General features: G+C 40.9%; 1 protein-coding gene across 4 annotated transcripts in view; it reads left to right on the top strand.

Moving 5' to 3' along the window:
• Nucleotides 1-13,337, top strand: part of mid2 (midline 2) — a 133,687-nt gene that overhangs the window by 53,191 nt on the left and 67,159 nt on the right. For 2 of the 4 annotated variants that reach the window (XM_066649705.1, XM_066649702.1), the window contains exon 1: nucleotides 8,599-8,732. The exons of 1 other annotated variant lie outside the window; for it this stretch is intronic. The gene's annotated coding sequence lies outside the window, so the exon portion shown is untranslated. Of the gene's footprint in view, nucleotides 1-8,592; nucleotides 8,733-13,337 lie in introns of those variants that run through there. One more of the 4 variants, XM_066649703.1, reaches the window with a different exon arrangement.

Raw genomic sequence — 13,337 nt, 5'->3', positions numbered from 1 at the left:
TTTTTTTTGTTTTTTTGGTCATTGTTGTTGTTGTTGTTTTCTGCCAGAGCATTTTGTACATGTGTCACATGAGCAGTCACTATTGTTTAGGGGCTGCATGGAACTGTTTGGCTGCATAAACAATCAGACCAAGATTGCAGAGATAAGCTCTGCATTCTGCTGCCGTTTTTTTTTCTTGCGCTCATTTGCTGCTCAGCCATATTTGCGTTCATGTTTATCACGTGTCTGTTCATGCCTCATCTTTCTGTCTCAAACCTGGCAGGAGACAAGGTAATGAGATTAGACTGGAACATGTTTGCAGTTTCTGATTCATATCTGGCCACAGCACTCTCCCCATTAAGTAAAAGGCCTTTTCCTCCCATTCCTCCACCTAAGCACTGGATTAAACACTCTGGGCACATATGGCTCATTTAGCAATAACCAATTACCAACTTACTTCAGTATAATCCTGTAAGATTTCATCTACATGGAGCTGCAAACCCCTCTGTATGTGGTCCACAGTTTCAACAGAAAAGCCAACAAAATCTCCAAAAATTAGTACATGTTTTATTAAAGGAGTCTCCCAGGAATTTGTAATATTTGTATGTTTTGCTTCATCATGATTCATAGATATTTTACATTCACTAATCAAGCTCCCAACCACTGGTGGCACTGTTTCACTAAAGAGTTTTCTGTTAGTTATAATGTTACACAAGTATAAAATACTGCCAATGTGTGGAGTTTAGGGTTTGGTTTAGGGTTAGGGTCATGTTTAGCATGGAACCTGAGTTGTCAGAAATTATTGTCAACTTCCACAAACATAAATTGTAGGCATTTTATGAAAATTATGTTTTATGAATCCTGAGAATGATCTTTTAGTAAAATATGTACAAATTTGCCTTGAGACCAGGCTGTTAAGGCAAATTTGCATTTGACACGAATGTTATTAAATAAGGTATGTAACATAATATAGGGCAGCACAGTGGCGCAGCAGGCAGTGTCGCAGTCACACAGCTACGGGCACCCAGAGGTTGTGGGTTCAAGTTCTGTACTGGGTGACTGATCTGTGAGGAGTTGGTGTGTTTTCCCAGTGTCCGCGTGGGTTTCCGCCGGGTGCTCCGGTTTCCTCCCACAGTCCAAATACACACCTTTGTAGGTGGATTGACTACTCAAAAGTGTCCATAGGTGTGAGTGAATGTGTGAGCATTTGTGTCGCGCTGTGAAGGACTGGCGCCCCCTCCCGCCAATGATTCCGGGTAGGCTCCAGACCCACCGCGACCCTGAACTGGATAAGCGGTTACAGAAAATGAATGAATGAATATAACATAATATGCTGACTTTACCTTATTTCACATGCATTTGCATATATCACTCATTTATTCATCTGTTTTGGCTCCTTTGCTTTTTTGATTATTATTGTTAGTGAATTGTCTTTTTCACACTTGTCTTGTCTTGTTTTTCATTAACATATCACACGTCTGCACTAAGACATAATGCTGATATGCATAGCATACTTATAAAATGATTCTGATTCTTTATTCATTCTCATGGGATCATCTTGCACTCACTCGTTTGAAGTTTGCATGTGCTTTTGTGGTTTCCACTGTTCTTGCAGCATGTTAAGTACATCACACGTGCTTTAGAGGGTCAGTGATAGGGCAAGGACTGTCCTCGGCCTATACCAAAGCTCTCAGAGTAGCTCTGCTAATTACTCGTCCTTTAAACGGTGTACTCTTGAGAATTCATTTCACATGCCTCATCTGCATCCACTCTCACTGGATCTGTGCTGTGGCTTTTTTTATTGACAGCATGGCAGTAGTGCCTGGTGCTTTCAAATGACCCACGCTGCTGCCTGCCTTGTTCGTGAATGAAATTAGAGGTGCTTAAAATATGAGGTCTCTATCGACTCCCTCAAGCCTAAGTGACAGAGGCCACACTACTATTTGTCACTCCAGAGCATTTACAGTGTTCCCTTTAGCTGCTTTAAAGACATACATTCTCACTTGAGGCACTCCCGCTAATAGAGGCAGATCTACAAATGAAGAAGGCGTCACTCACAATCAATAACAGCATTAAGAGCCAGTTACATCAAATCATTTGCTGTTAATGCCTTTAAAACAAATGGCTTGATCCTGGGCAATGATTAGTTGTTTGAGCTTGGAATAAGGTTAATTGAGTCTAGAGGATTGTGTTGCTTTACGTCACTGTAACATTGTATAACATTGTTATTGCACAATTATTACATTGTTCAATTACATAAAGATACATTCTTAAAAATGATCATTCATGATCAAGGGTACTTTATTAAAATAATCGGTTCTATGTAGAACCCTGAACACTTGAAGAACCGTTTTGCGTGATTAAAGAGTTCTTTGCATCATGAAGGAGTTCTTGAGATTGATGGAAAATGTGCTATAGTTGGTTCTATGTAGCACCTTATAGAAAAGGGTTCTGTATGATATCAAAAAAGGGTTCTTCTATTTCTTCGATGCCAAGCTTGTTACAATAGAAGTCCTGATTTTGTTGTCAAATAGAACACTTTTCTAAAGGGTGCTCTATAAAACCACCTTTAGAACATTCTCCAGCAATCTGAAGAACCCATTTACGATGCAAAGAACCCTTTACTCATGCAAAATGTTCTTCAGTTGTTCAGGCTTCTACATAGAAAATGTCCTTTAATAAAAACCCCTTGTAGAACCATCTATTTAAAATATGTAGATTTATGTTACATACATAAAACAAATATATATATTGCAGGTTGGAGTCTGCACAACTGTATTTTCACCATCACCATCAACCAATGACAAAAACACTGTGAATTGCTTTCATTACTTTAATAAAAATGGCTACAAATTCAATGTAAAATAAAATAACTCCTTCAGAATGTGCTTGTTAGTTCCTAAGATCCATCAGTCAGATATAATTAATACAAAATTATATCATACGTTTCAAATCACCTTTGATAACTACAGCACCAAACTGTTCACATGAATCCAGTCACACAAAGAGTCACACTGTTGCATGCAGCTGTGAAGATTACAGAACAGCGTATTAGCTCCTGGATGTTAGCAGGGAGCTTTTACAGCCTCTGCGCTCACCTGGTTCTGAGAATGAGGGAATGTGGGAAGCAGTCCACAGCAGTGGTCAGAACGCTAGCATATTTAATTGCCGTCATTAATGTTTTAATTCCTGCTGCTAGCTGTGTGGCTACTCTGCACATGTAATCAGCCAGATGGACTTTTCCATCTGGCTGAAAAACCAAAAACCTCTACCTGGAGCAATCATCGGTGTCTCACGAGGCCCACCAGCGAGATTGCTTTGAGCTGGACTTGTTGCTCCATTAAAAGTGCTGGGTGATCGTATCCCTTCTGACAGCTTACAACAGACATTTAGCCCAGGCCCACATGCAGCGCTAGCCACTCAAGCACAGCACATTCAGACGTCAGGTCGCAGCAGGTTTCAGCCGCAGAGGGAAGCTTTTGTTCACTGGAAGTTCTTCTAAACCTTCAAAGGACATTTTACAAACAATGTGGAGACCTGCCGAGCTTCTGCGACAATTTGTCAGCTCGGTGATCGCTAATGACTGTGGATATTTTTAAGCACCAGCCTCGTTTTTGTAATTATTTTATTTAGTAGTCATTACTTTCTTGACTCGTTACCCCCCACTTCTATCCATCTCGATGTGCTGTTGTGTAAATTGCTTTTAAAAGAAAAGCGATTGTGCCATTAACCGTTTTAATTAAGGCCTCCTCCTCGTTTGTCTCAGATTTTAGGGCCCTGTGCGTGTGGGCTGTTGCAGTGCGAGTGAATGAATTACCCAAGACGAGTGCAGCGCAGATCATTACATGCTCTCTGCTCACCAGGACGAGTGATTCATTATCCACCTCACCAGCAGAGGTATGATTGGAAATTCAATTAGACGATGCTTACCGCTTGGCTTTTTGTTTTGTCTGACCAACTTTTGCTTTGCTATTTTATAGAAACAACAAGGGATTTTATGTTATTTCTACTAAAATATTCCTATCATTTGATCAGTGCTTTGTTTTCACTTTCTTGTGAGTACCTGATTGGCTCCTTCTCTGATGTGGGATTGCTGAGCTGACACAGTGCTCCAAAATATTACTCCATTACACCTTTAGCTAAATATTCCACCCTGCTGAAATCCACCCAGTTACATTTGTTTTGATTAGGTCTTTCGTCTGCGGACCTCTTAAAATATTGCCCACTCCTTGATAACCCGGCGACACACGCTGTGAGCGCCGTCTTAACTAGAGATCAAAATGAAATAAGCGCTCTCCCACCTCTGTGATGATTCAGTGTTTACCGGCGGATTTGTGGATGGAGCTGCGGCGAGTGTGGAGCTATTGATCTTGTTTTGAAATGAGAGCAGACGCTCTTGACGAGAAGTGAAGTTAAATCCCTGGTCGAGCGCACCTGTTGTGCTTAGCCTACATTCTGGGATGAAAGTGAGTGGAGGTTTTGTAGAATGGGCAGTGTTCTGCAGTCCATCTGTCTTCGGTGTCTCAGGATCTGCACCCCTCTGTTTCCCGCAAATACAGAGCAGAGATTGTTTGTTCCGAAAATGGTGCAAAATACATAGTGATTCAACGTAATGAGAAAAAATTTTTTTAATGCAATCTGTTGCACTGTGGGAATTATGGCATGTAAAAGCCATATACAAACAGAGCAAGATGTGTTTCAGATGCCAGTAAATAAATACATATGCATAGTATTTATGATACATGTATGGTATATTGTATTGCTTGGTCTTCCATTTTGTCATATGTGGTTCTAGTGTCTCCAAATTCTGCTCAAGACTGAAGTACACACATCCCAGCTATGTCTGTACACATTTATATAGCTTCAGCTCCATCATGACATATCAAAACTTGTTTATAGTGTGTGCCTCTCCAAAACGGCAAGTGTAAATGAATGGGGAAATGAAGCACAATTCTCCCTTGATTGTTGGATGCAGTGTGATATTGTTTCTGCATTCAAAATGAATTTAGATCTCCTTAAAGAAGCTCATTTACATCCAAAATGGTAGTTTGTGCTGGCCAAAATGAGAATGTTCAAATCTGTACTTTTGTCAGATCGTTTTCTTTTTTTTTTTTTTTTTACATATAAACAAAATAAACACAACAGCATTAAAAACACTGAGCATTCACATTAGCCGAGGACAAGACTATAACAGAGGCCCTGAAAGAGTTTAAGGCAACTTTAACAAAGTCTCTGAATATTCTGTGTCAAAACGTTAGGTAAGATACATCATACTCCATGAGTCATGTAGATTCAGACATCATAATGTCTGCTCAGTCTGTGAATTTCAACCCATCTCCCATACTTTCGTCTATGGAGTCAGCTCCATTAATGCCCCCGAGCTGAACGCTGATCTGATATTTGTGCTGCTTTTCCCATGCATTAGGCTATACTGAAGCAGTTCTCATGCCACCCATCACACGCACTCATCAGACATGTTTGGTGGTGGGGAGATTGGGGTGGGGGGGGGGGGTTGGTGTGGGACAGTGATGCTCTTCCTCCTTAGATCTTCGTGCTGATATGTCGATGATGATTGGTTATGTAAGCATCATGAGCGTCAGGTCTTCCTCTTGCTTTCCTTCTTCAGAAGGAGTACACAGCCTCTCCCGTGGCCATTGTGCTCCCTGTCAACAGGAATTTTACCCCCATTCTGTCACTCGGCCCATTTGCTCATGAAACTGTTAATCAGCGCCCAAAGATATGTCAGCCTGCTGAAATAAAAGAGAGAACGTCTGCATTATTATCACATTGGGGAGGAACACAGGATGGAGCTGTTTGAGTGGAATGAATGAATTCATCATAGAACGATAAATGGTGACGGCCTAGAACTTTAGCCGCTCCACTAACGCCTTGCTCAAAGGAAAAAAACACAACTCGGTTCCCCTGCTATTCCATATTGTAAACACGTATTCTCTGCCTATACCAGACCCAGGAGCGCTTTCAGCTTTGAAGACTTTTCAATGCAGCTCTCATTGATGGTGTCTTTCCGTTTCGTCAGCTGGCTTCAGTCACCGGCTTTCATGCCTTTCATGCTCCGTAATTGGAATTGTCGTGTCCATTCTGAAAGATGTAGGTCTGGCGGGTTTGGCAGGTTTCCCTCCTGTAAGGGGCGTGTCTCATGGCATGAACATAACACACCCTTAATTACTCAGCTACATGACCACAAACACCAGGTCGCCTTTGAGAGCATTTCCAAGCTTGTTGAAGCACTTTATGGCTTTATACTCTTGAAAAGATGGGTGTCAGAAGCAGTTCTTTGGAGTAAGCCAAAGAAGAATCAGGTTTGGTTCCCTAGAAACATCCTTCTTTTGTAAAGTTTAGACTGAGTTTATTAAAGAACCACTCGCTGGAAGCTTCTTTAGAGAAATGGTCCTCAAACCAATGCTCTGCTTGTCCTGCCCATCTCCAAAGATATATTTACTTGGTATAAGGTACTTACCTGTTCTTGGTTCAGGTGTGTTCAGACTTAAAATAGAGCAAACATATGGACTGGTTAGTGGGACCTGAAAATATAAAAAGAAGCACTCTGAGGAAACATTAGTGGATGGTAATAGATGCTTTCATTGGTTGTAATTTCATTGTATAATATGAAGCATTAAAATGGTGCAGTTGAAACATAAAAATATAAATACTGCTTTTATTTCCCTATAGATCCCTTCTAATGAGTGGTTTCAACTGAATTTGTAACCTCTCCCAAGGCTTATTGCATCCTATAAATGAATAGCCAGTAATTACAAGTGCAACCATGCTGTTTTTTTTTTTTTTTCTTAAGGAATGATAGCCGGAAACCACTGGAAGATCTGTGTAGAGGTTAAAGGACCATCAACTGAAGGGTTGTTCATGGAACTAAAAGAGGTTCTTTTATGTCATTGCTCTACAAACCCATTTCAGACCCATTTATTTTGAAGAGCATAGTTCATATAAACTAAAGGACTCATATCCAAGGCAGCAAGGGCAAACTTCCATCTTCGCTATCCACTGACATGGGTTGTAATACTCTTTGACTTTGATAAATGTCCCTGCCACAGGGGTCAGTTGTAATTCTGAGAGGGTGAAGGCCCCTGAGCTCAGAGCGCTGGACTGATCGCAAAAGCTTGAGACAGCAGTGGTAAGAGTGTTGCATGGTTTCTTGCCGTATGCTCTGCTTTGTATCAGAACCAGCAGCATTTGTCACAGTCAGAGCCTTGTTGTGACTGCAGTGTGTTTGAGTGTGGGCATTATGTTGTGGCCTTGAGTCAGACAGAGCCGTGTCATGCCTGGGAGAACAGCACACGCACACAATGACCTTATCCTGAATACGCTTCTGAGGGAGCTCCCCAGCAGGAGGGCCTTTTTTGCACTGTTTGGGAACATAAACATTAAAAATGAACTTCATTTTATAGCAGAGGCTATTCTTGTCCACAGCCCAGCTTTAAACCTATGATGGGAACGGAAGAGGGAATAGACATTAAATGGAAACAATAGCTCAAAGATATGAGAACGATAACATGCCTCTAGATGGCCTCAGCTAAATATTGTTGACCTGGCAAGTTGACAGATGGTAACTAGGTGTGACAACATTAAATAATGATGTTTCTGTGGCTTTAAGGGTGACAATATTCAGTATCACGGAATTCCATAGTGCCTGTTTGTGAACAGAAGATGGGCTTAGATGTGGATAGGGAATTCCTGAGGTTTTTTTTTCTGCAACATTAAGTTGTTTATAAGGCACAGTAGCATGCCTTTACAAACATATATGGGTTTTAACTGATTTGCAGTTATATTAAGTTGCAGTTATATAGTTTGCTGTCTGTTTTTGACTGTAAATGAGCTGCTAAGCTATTCACACTGCACCATGGATCAAATTACTCTGAATAGTTTGGTTTGAAACATGACAAAAGTTCCCCTTTAAGTGGAATAGCTTTAAAACTAGTTGATTTGATATGATTAATGCACATTTACACGTTCTTTGGATAATCCAGCCACTGCGTGTTATAGGTGGGGTGAAATGTAATGTTTTTTTTTTTCTTCTGCAGACATTGTAGGTTATAAATCTCGTTAGTTACGTAATCACGTGGACCTCTGATGAATGTGAAAGAAATGAAATGGGGCGTGATGACAAATGGCTCCTCGTTTCAGGTTCCAGCTATAAATTGCGTTTCTATTATCCTGCATATTGCTGCTCTTATAAAGGGGGAGGGCTCTGCTGTGGTCAGTAATGACCCTGTCAACTCCCTGATCTCGTTATTTATAAAGATGGGAAGGCGGTTATAGCCTTTTTCACCTCCCTCTCGTCACGGGCAGGCTTGAGGAATCTGTGTTACTCACCCTGGTGTTTTTAGCATTGTATAGGTAGGAGGAGTCTTTTTCCTGTGATTGTCTGGCGTTGTTATATTTTTTCTACGCCTGTTTTCCGGCAAGCCCCGCCTCTGTTTTAGAGGACTACCTATAAAAACCAATCCTGGTGCAAGTGGTTGGATCAATTTGGCCAATAACAGCGTGGAGGAGGCGGGACTAGTCGGAACAGAGGTGGAGAAAAACCCCAACGGCTCTCGCTTGCTTCTCTAAAGTTACATTATTGAGTCTCTGTACGTGGCGGAGGATTGTGCTTCCCGAAAGCCCGACGGCTAGACAAAGCAGCCCAGAGCCCTGTCTTCATTTTTGCCATTTCTCCACTGGGTTCGCTTGCTTCTTTCAAGATGACAGAGGAAAAGAATGTTCGCCATATAAAGCTGGTATGAATCTCTATATCTTTCCCCAGACGCTTCTGCTCTGCTCTCACTAGTTAAGCGCTTAAATGGGAGACATAAACTAACGTTACTGCTTCGGCAAGCACGGCTGTGTTTAACGCTTTATTTCGCGCGAAATCTGTATTTTGGGTAAAAAAAATGTGTAACCTGATAAAAAGTATGACATTACGAGGTAAATTTGGAAGCTAAAACTTTTAATAGACTGACGTTACATGTGTTTTCGGCTGTTATAAAATAGGCTCGCTGTAATTTAACCGTTATTCTGAAGCTGACATGTTTTACCTCAGAATAATCTGCTTATCCACGCAGTGAGATGTTTAAAACGTTTAGTATTTTGTAGGAATTCATGAGAAACATGTATTAATTAGTTATATTTAGGCTCTGGTGAGATGAAATGTTGGTGTATTTCAGAGAAACGTCTAATGTCTCAGTAAATGATAGAAAATGTGAAGAAGATAGATTTCCAGTAGCATCATTACAGTAGCCGCCACATTTACTCAATCATGAGCTAAGTCTGTTTTTTATAAAGAAAAACCGCATGACATGGGCTAATTCATAGGGGATGTGTTTTTTTCATTGCCGCTGGGTGTCTCTGACACTTAGAAAGCTGTGTTCAAGTTCAGCATCAGATTTGACCCCGAGTTTAGATCCTAATAACTTTTCATTCTGCATTTCCCCAGCTCTGGACCTAATTCCTCTATCCTTTAACAGATCCCTATCCTTTAACAGACAGCTGCATGAAGCCCAATGATGGAAACAGAGTCATGAATTCAGCTGTCATCTGATCTAGCCGTGTTTTGTCACGCTTTGTCAAACTGATGACTTTGTGAAAATGAATGCTAGGCTCCCTTGGATTTGTAGTGTTTGTCCATGTGGTTAATTTGTAACCAGAACACAGGTTTCACACCTGAGTCACTCAGTGGCCCTCAAACAGGCAGAAAAGTGTGCTGCTTTCTTCTCGTTTATCTTTTGGTTTGACATGAAAAGATGTGTGATGTAAAAATGATGCAACGTTTACTAGTGCTGGATTTCTTGGTTGTGTTTTGATGCTGTGAAGGCTTTGACATCTGTAAGTTAACTGTCATCGCCTCAAGTTCTGATCTGAAAGACTTGGTTATACACACACATTCTCGCAACTCCAGTTGCTTTATTACAAAATTATAAACACTTTGGAGATTTATTGCCATATTATGCTGCCAAGTGTCAAGTCTTTATGCTGTGATTTGGAGATTTGTTTGCTGGTTGGAGTACCCCATCAGCACTGCAATGAAGGTCACAAAATGTCATTTAGCAGCTGTCATTTTCAACAGAGTGTTGCTGAGATTGATCTGATTTGGTTCTCGGTCAAATCCATAAAACGTGTCCGCTAACATAAGTAACAGCTCTAATCCTTTTAATATTTATGGCTGAAAACCTGGAAAGCTATTTTACAGAGGCATGACCACAATGGCCAAGCAATTTACCCCTGCCACCGCGGTCCCTTCATGTCCCTGCATATTTATTTTCAATTCAGCCATGCACTCCGATCGCTACCAGCTGCAGGAAGATGTGTTAGACGTACTGTTTCATTATTCTTCCCTAGCGTCCAGCACAGCGAAGCAAATCAGAGGAAAAATGTGTGAGCAACATTTGGGAGCTAGCTGTTTTTATGCTGTTTTTGGCTTATGTTACTATACGACAAGAGCCCCCGGATGACTGACACATGAGCAAAAGCCAGCTCTTTCCTCCAAATAATGACGTGATTAGGTACAGCATGACAGAAAGCTAGAGGAGACGGGACCATGCCCTTCTCTGGCTCTGTCTGTCATTGTTGTGATCCCTGCCACATGAACAGAGAAACGGTGGACCATTGTAGCCAAAGGGCACCCAGTCGGACACCATTGTTGTCATTTTCAGCCATTACGACTGTTTATTCGAAAAAAAAAAAAAGTCAGTGAGGCTTGAAAATGATTCAGAGCAGCTGAGAGGAGAGGTTCTGTCTTAATTGATTCATTTGTGTGGTAGCGTGTGTTTTCAAGTGCAACTCAAGCAGAACAAAGTGTCTCCTGAAATAATGTGACCCAATATGCAGCACTTGCTCTGTTATGAGAAAGTGTGGCTATTATAGACAAGAAGATGGGGATTTCATACAAATGATTGTCCACAAAGGCCGTGTGGTGCCAAATTGAGTGTTAAATGTGACATTCTTAGGAAAAGAACTTGCACTAAGCGTCCGCAGTAAAATTTATCATGTGATAGCAGAATGATATGATGCTGTTACTCATCTTCTTTGCATGCCATGGCTCCATTTCAAGATTTTGAATCATCAAGATGTCTTGTTTTGTTGCATGGAGACAAAACAACCTCTCACGAATAAAATGTAACTAAAACTGATGCCGTTTGTTTCCACATCACCATCTCCCCCAAGAAAGGTGCCACAGATTTCTTATAGAACACTTTCTTCTTGTCAGCCGTGTATGAGCAGTTCTGTTACATCTTGTCCCAAATTACTAGGCCAGCATACCACACAGTGCCTTAGTCACAATCTGGGAAGCTCTCTTTCTGCCTGCCAGATAGAGATCTCAGGTTTGCCCGATAGTGAGCCTCAGTTTGAAAGAGATTTCTGGTAGAGTTAACCCATATGTGTGTGTTGACTGTAGCTGCTTATGTTTGGTCTAAACCGCAGATGTTATTTACCCTTAGATGTGTTATGTATGTTGCATCATGCCTGAAAACATACAGTAGCAGCCTGATTATGTGCAGTGTTACAATACATGTGCAAAACTTTAGGCACCTGACGAAATGAGATTTAAAGAGCTATGTATTTGAGCAGTAAGTGTTTCCAAATCTCTCCTTGTTTCAGTTCAGTATTAAAGTCATCATTAAATATGATTTAACTTTAATGGTTAATAAATACTTCATTGTGAAAAATCTAGTCTGCTGTTGATTTAACATATTCATATGATCAAGGAGAACATCTGGAAACAAATTTTGTTCTTCAAGTTCAGTCACAGCACATCTACAAAAAAATAAATATATATATATATATATATATATATATATATCATTTTATAAAAGCACCACACTTACTGAGAAGATAAATTATTTTAAAGTTATAATAATAAACCTAAGACATTTGCATTGTACTGTATATGGGCAACTTTCTGGCCTGGACTGGTTGTGTGAGGAGTAGGCTGTAGCTGAACAACGGTTAGTACAACATCTCACAGTATTTACGAGCTTTTAATCCTGACATTTCATGGTCTTAGTGTCCGTAGTGAAAATACGAAATATTGATTAGCTTCTCCAACTCGGCTTTAAATCAATGAAGCAGCAAACTGTCTGTGCCTCTGATTGTTTACCGAATCTTGATAATGAGTGCTGCAGTGCAGGTAATTTTAGCATAGTGTTGTAATTGTAATGTAGGTTAATAAATAAAGATCGTATGGATCATATGCCCCTCTGCCTGAAAGCGTTAGTCAGTCCTGGCCTGTGCGTGGAGCAGCGGGGAAGTGTCATGCATTATGAATGAGTTTCCTCTCTACAAGCTGATAATTAATTTCAGGAACACAAACACAATAGAGCTCAGGAATAGGTCTTGCTGAGTCCAGCTCTTGTGCGCCGCCTGTTTTTTCACCCCACTGCCATGGTGTTCTAGTGGTGCCGCAAGAGCTCCGGTTTGTTCACTCTGCTGAGATAGAGACTCTCTGCGAGTGCTTCAAGTGTTTATTGTTTTAGCAACAACATATGGAGCTTCTCAGGACTTGGTTCACTATTCATTCCTGATTCACCCTAATGTCCTCCCTGAGAGGAGCCACTTGGTGAACAAAAGCAGGACTGTTGGTGCTCAGCTGGCTCAGCTGGGGTTTTTTTATTGATTGATTGATTGATTGGTTGATTGATTGATTGATTGATTGTCGACTAGACAAATCTGGTACTTGGTACTTTTTTAGCCCCTGCTCGCGAATTGTTCCAGGTAAGCCGAGTAGTCACTAAACTTGAGGTGTAAACAATGCAGAGTGCTGATTGGCCAGAGAAACTTGTCAGTCACCATGAAAAGCAGACATCCAGCACAGACTAGCAATCTGTAACATTTCCAAGTTACAGAAGAGGTGACATTTGTTTTGATCCGACTCACAAAGGCAGCTCATAAAATTATGCAGTGATCTTTTGAAGAGGTTCAAGTGTTCCTTGGATTGGTTGCCGAAAAAAATTTAGCAACATGCAACAAGTTTTGAAAAACTCTGCTGATTTTTCTGAAAAAGTGGTGTGTTTAGTTCACCCCCATACCCACCCCAAAAAAAGGAATACACAAAGAGTAAAGAGCTTACTGTTATTACCACCTTTGTTGTGGTTTTCTAAGCCCGCGGTTCTGGTTAGAAACTGTGTTTTGCAACATCACCAGCTATATTTCACGGGGGTTGTGGTAATAGAAAAGTTACTAGGGACCAGGGCTGAAAAGCATGTTGAAGCGTGCCGAGCAGCATCGAGTAGGCACCATGCAATGGGAAAGCGCAATTAGATAATGAAGTTATGAAATCACTCATCAGTGTGACACTGCTGTACTTCCATTCCAATGCACTCATGCTCAGGACTAGACTGAGTGCTGTA

Source organism: Hoplias malabaricus, chromosome 17, assembly GCF_029633855.1.
Source record: "Hoplias malabaricus isolate fHopMal1 chromosome 17, fHopMal1.hap1, whole genome shotgun sequence".
Taxonomy (NCBI): Eukaryota; Metazoa; Chordata; class Actinopteri; order Characiformes; family Erythrinidae; genus Hoplias; species Hoplias malabaricus.
This window is presented reverse-complemented; position numbering and strand designations above follow the sequence as displayed.